This window comes from Chiloscyllium plagiosum, chromosome 14 (assembly GCF_004010195.1).
Source record: "Chiloscyllium plagiosum isolate BGI_BamShark_2017 chromosome 14, ASM401019v2, whole genome shotgun sequence".
In the NCBI taxonomy this organism is placed as follows: domain Eukaryota; kingdom Metazoa; phylum Chordata; class Chondrichthyes; order Orectolobiformes; family Hemiscylliidae; genus Chiloscyllium; species Chiloscyllium plagiosum.
In genome coordinates, this window is record NC_057723.1 from 59,428,943 (window position 1) to 59,434,942 (window position 6,000).

Here is a 6,000-nt window from a genome sequence, read left to right on the forward strand (position 1 = left end):
AGGGCAATCTTGTGATACTCTGACATGTCTTGATGACAATGTGTAGTAACATTGCAATTGTTTGCAAAACCCTTACTGATTTTTTTCTAAAATTATTCACAGTTAGTAGGCATCATTAGCTGGGCTACATTTATGCCAATTTCTTGTTGTCCTTGAGAAGATAGTGATGATCTGCTTCACAAATCATTGCAGTTCACTTCATGGAAGACACACATTGCTATGTAGAAAAGACTTCTAGAATTTTTACCCAGCAAAAGTGAAGGAATGGCAATATATTTTCAAATCAGGATGATGAGTGGAATTTGCAAGTAGTGGTGTTCTAATGTTTCTGCTGAGCTTGTCACTCCAGATGAAAATGGTTGCAGGTATGGAAGGAGCTGTCTAAGGAGAATTCCCAGCACACAGTGAAGTGATTTCCCAGCAACCAATCAGATTAAAGGATTTTCACAGACATACAAAGAGAAATTGAAAAACATTAAAAGCATGTCAACATGGTTGGTTCTGGCCCATCATATCCTATAATCTACCCAGAAAACGTTGTCAACATTTTGACAGATGTGACTATTTTCATTATAGTAGCTGAGACAATTCACCACATTCTGAAACAACTAACAACATTCTGAATAAAACAAACCAATAACATTCTAAAAACAAAAAGAACATTGCCCTATTTCCCAGTATTAATAACATCCCGAAAGAAATGCTAGGATCTGGACCCTGATCTACATCTTCATCAAAATATAATTAATTCTTCGAACCACTGTCAGCTTCTGGTTCAGATACAGTGCTACCATTAATTCTCCTTTGTTGATTCTCAGGGCTTATCTAAGTTCCAGTAGTACAAGGCAGACCACTGATGAGTCTTAACAAGAAGAGGCTTATATAACCAGGAGCAGTTTGTTGTATGATAGCAATAGGTATATATTACACTGTCAAGTCAGGTATGATTCCTTACAACTATCACAAAATGGAAATGACATCTGTGTTTCCATTAGGACCTCATGCTAAACTGCCAGCCAAAATTTATGTGACCCATCAAATTGGGTGGAGTTTATTGCAACCGCATGAAACTCTTTCAAACCTCGAGACTTATATGATGTTGACCAAGCTTCTTTGAAATCCATCCATTATTTTTTTGAAATACGTTGTTACTTACAGACAGCAGGCTGAAAAATAGCACTGAAAACATTACCTCCTTCCATATGATTGGCAGAGGTAATTAATGTTGGACAAAGATGATGGATAACGCTCAAAACTGGAGCCCTCCCCAAAGATCCATTCCCAGTACCCTGTTGTACACCCCGTACACGCATGACTATGTTGCCAAATTCTGAACAAATGCCATTTACAAGTTTGCTGATGACACAATCGTGGTAGGACAGATATCAAACCATGATGAGTCAGAACACAGGAATGAAATAGAGGGCTTGGTGACTTGGTGCAATAACAACATCTCTCTCAATGTCGGCAAAACTAAAGAACTGACCATTGACTTGAGAAAAAAAGGGGCAGAACACGCCCCCATCTACCTTAATGAAGCAGAGATTGAGGGGGTTGAGAACATCAAGTTCCTAGGAGTGACGATAACCAACAATCTGTCCTGGACTTCTCAAGTAGACGTGACGGTCAAGAGTGCACAGCAACTCCTCTTTCCTCAGATTTCTCAGGAAATTTGGCATGTCTGTAAGGACCCTCACCAACGTTTACAGATGCACAGAAAGCATATTGTCAGGCTGCATAAAAGCCTGGTACAGCAATTGCTCTGCCCAGGACTGTATGAAGGAGAAAGTGAGGACTGAGATGCTGAACAGTCAGAGTTAATGAAGTGCGGCACTGGAAAAAGCACAGCAGGTCAAACAGCATCTAAGAAACCAGAGAGTTGATGTTTTGGGCAGGGCCCGTCCTCAGGTACAGAAGCTTGAACACATGCACCAGCAGGTTCAAGAACAGCTTCTTTCCTGTCATTATTAGACTGATGCATGGGATCTCTAACTTCAAATAATTCTGATCTTGTTAATGTTGATCTTGCCTCGCACACGTTCTGTGTGGTGTAACCTGTATGCCTTACTCTGTCCAAATGTCTTTCACGCTATGATCCGTATGTCCTTGCTCACTGCGATCTGCCTGTACTGTTTGCAAAGCTTTCCACTGTACTTAGGTAGACATGACAATAAATCAAGCGATTTCGTTTCTAACAATTCTGATCTTGTTAATGTTGATCTTGCCTCGCACACGTTCTGTGTGGTGTAACCTGTATGCCTAACTCTGTCCAAATGTCTTTCACGCTATGATCCGTATGTCCTTGCTCACTGCGATCTGCCTGTACTGTTTGCAAAGCTTTCCACTGTACTTAGGTAGACATGACAATAAATCAAATCAATTTTGTTGCGTGCTTTTATTGGTGTGAAATACTTCAATGTCTTCTAGTTAAATCAGCAGTTATTTGATACCAGATTATTTTCAAGCGGATATTTCAAAGCAGCACAATACCAATAAGAAACTGCTAGTGGTGCTATTGAGCCACTTGAAATAATTGTCTTCAGTGTTACCACCAACAGGAAGTTAGCAGCATTACAGTTTGGACTTCATAACTGCAAACTTTTATTTTGAACACACATTCGTCTGCATCAAGTTGGAGGCCTTTAGCATCATTTTGATGGAGCACCAGCTACATTTGGCATGGCCTGACCTCTTGAGATAGACATCTACATGAACAAAGGGAATATACACTCAAAGGTTGTGAAGGAGAATGATCCTGATGGCACATAGCCTAAATGGCTGTTGCAACACCAAGGTAAACAAAGTGGAACAAGTAGATACACGCAAAGTATGTGTCATTCTGTAAATGACAAAGGAGAAACTGTAAGCTGTGCCCTGCATTGATGGTACTTAAAGGGCCCAGCATTCAAATTATTAATAGAGCAATATTTTAGCAATGACTGCTGTAACAAAGTGTCTGGAAATTGTGATAAAGTCTGTTGTTTGCAGTCAGTGGTCTATATGGCTTTTCAATGTGTTTATTCAGCAAGTGTCCACTAAAATAGAACCGTAAAAGCCAGAGATCTGAGAGGGGTTGTTTAGTTGGATTTCCTGGTTTTCACATCAGACTTCTAGGAACTCATCCTCGGGTAGGATCACAAATGCAAGGACTCTTGATGGTCAGTCAATTTCAGCAAGTGGTCAGAACTGAGGATCTTCAAATCTGAGTGCACAATCCAGGTACACTAGAGGCTGAATGTATTTTTAACTAGAACTGACTACAAATTCTTACCAAGAGTGTTACTGAGTGTTTGGATGAAGGCAAATTTGGGAACGTTATGTTATACGGACTGCCATGACCAACCGAACAAGTTTATGTTAAGGCATGCTTTGCTGGAGGTAAGACATGGCAGGAGAGCTCCATACCATAGTCTGCTCCTCTTGCTCAAAGTGGGAAGCCAGGCACATTTCCATAGCTTGGGACCTGCATGTGTGCAAGAAGTGACTCCAACTGCAGCTCCTAGAAGCCTGAATTTTGTAGTTGCAGTGGAGTCTGGGATACTGGAACATTCGCAAGGTGGAGAGTATTCTGGATAGCATGTTTGGAGGGATGGTCACACTGCAGACTCAGACTCCACAGGCAGGAAGGGAGTAGGTGACTACCATAGAGTCATAGAGATGTAAAGCATGGAAACAGACTCTTTGGTCCAACTCATCTATGCCAACCAGATAAATATGGTCCCATTTGCCAACATTTGTCCAATATTGCTTTATTCATACACCCAACCAAATGTCTTTTAAATGTTGTAATTTTACCAGCCTCCACCAGCTTCCTCTGGCATCTCATTCCATATATGCACCACTCTCTATGTACAAAAGTTGCCCCCTAAGTCCCTTTTAAATCTTTCCACTCTCACCTTAAACCTTTGACCTCTGCTTTTGGACTCACCCACCCCAGGGGAAAGATCGTGTATTATTTACTCTATTCATATCCCTCATGATTTCATAAACCTCTATAAAGTCATCCCTCAGCCTCCAAAGCTCTGGGGAAAATAGCCCTAGTCTATTCAGCCTCTCCCTGTAGCTCAAACCTTCCAATCCTGGTAATATCCTTGTAAATTGTTTCTGAAGCATTTTAAGTTTTACAACATCCTTCCTAAAGCAGGGAGACCAGAATTGCACACAGTACTCTAAAAGTGGCTTAACCAATGTCCTGTACAGCTGCAACATGACCTCCCAACTCCTATATTCAATTTACTGACCAATAAAGGAAAGCATACCAAATGCCTTCTTTGCTATCTGCGACTCCACGTCCAAGGCTTCTTTGTACAGCAACACACACCAGGACTTTACCTTTAAGTGTATAAGTCCTGCCCTAATTTTGCATTTCCAAAATGCAGAGCCTCACATTTATCTAAATTAAATTCCATCTGCCACTCCTCGGCCCATTGGCCTATCTGATCAAGATCCTGTTGTACTCTGAGGTAACCTTCTTTATTGTCACAACACCTCCAATTTTGGTGTCATCTGCAAACTTACTAATTCATAGCTAAATCATTAATACAAATGACAAAAAGCAGTGGACCGAACCTTGATCCTTGTGGCAACCATTGTCACAGGCCTCCAGTCTGAAAAACAACCCTCCACCACCTCTATCTTGTATCTTTGAGTTAATTCTCTATCTAAATGGCTAGTTCTCCCTGTATTCCTGTACACCAGGCAGAGCAGAAGGGCTAAGCATGCAGAACACAAATTTCTTGTGGCTATTCCCCGACAAAACAGATGTATTGTTTTGGATACCATTGAGAGGAATGGACTCTCAGGGGATAACAGCAGCAGCCAAACTGATCATATATTGATTGGCTCTGCTGCAGAATCATGTAGAAATAGGCACAGAAATACTATAGCTATAGGGGATTAAATCATAAAAGAGGTACATACGCATTTCTGTAGCTGCAAATGAGAGTTCAGGATGATGTGTTGCCTTCCTGGTGCTCGGTTCCTGGATGGCTTGGAGCAGTTGCAGAACATTCTGGAGGGGAAGGGTGAACAGCTAGTTGTCGTGACACGTTAGCACTAACAACAGTGGTTAAAAAAAAAGATGTTGTCCTAAAATCAGAATATAGACAATTAGGAAGAAAGTTGAAATACAGGATCTAATAGGTAGTTATGTCAGTATTACTACCAATACCACGAGCTAGTCATAGTAGAAATAGCAGGATATACAGGATGAACATGTTGTTGAAAAGATGGTGTGAGGGAGAGGGTTTTAGATTCATGAGGCATTGGGATCGGTTCTGGGGGATCTTGGACCTACACAAACTGGACCAGTTACACCTGGGCAGGACCAGGACTGATGTAGTGTAGAGTGGATGGGGACGCTTTAAACTAGTATAGCAGGTGGATTGGAACCAGAAGAGTAGGGCAATAGATGCAGAAATTGAGGCAGACTTAGAAACCAAAGCAAACATGACTAAGAACAAGAACAGGCAGGGAAGCCCTGCTGAAAGGAACAGGGGAGGTGGTCTGAAATATGTGTGTTTCAATGCAGGAAGTACAATAGGCAAAGTAGATGAACTTAGAAATTTGGTTAGTACTTGGAATCATGATATTATTGAAATTACAGAGACTTGACTGAAACAGAGACAGGACTGGCAGCTCCCAGGATTTAGGGTGACACGGTGGCTCAGTAGTTAACGCTGTTGCCTCACAGTACCAGGGATCCAGGTTTGATTCCACCCTTGGGCGACTGTCTTTGTGGAGTTTGCACATTCTCATTGTGGGTTTCCTCCGGATGCTCCAGTTTCCTCCCACAAACCAAAGATGGGCAGGTTAGGTGAATTGGCTGTGCTAAATTGCCCATAGTGTTCAGGGATGCCTAAGTTAGATGCCCTATTCAGGGGTAGATATAGGGGAATGGGTCTGGATGGGTTACTCTTCAGAAGGTCAGTATGGACTTGTTGAGCCAAAGGGCCTGTTTCCACACTGTAGGGATTCTATATAAATAAAAGATGTTTCAGA

General features: G+C 41.6%; 1 long non-coding RNA gene across 1 annotated transcript in view; it reads right to left on the reverse strand.

The window, feature by feature from the left end:
- The window catches only part of LOC122556934, a 37,638-nt gene extending 32,611 nt beyond the window's left edge, over window positions 1-5,027 (reverse strand). The window contains exon 1 of the long non-coding RNA XR_006313713.1: window positions 4,921-5,027. This is a non-coding gene — a long non-coding RNA (uncharacterized LOC122556934). The remainder of the gene's footprint in view (window positions 1-4,920) is intronic.
- Between the last annotated feature and the right edge of the window lie 973 nt (window positions 5,028-6,000).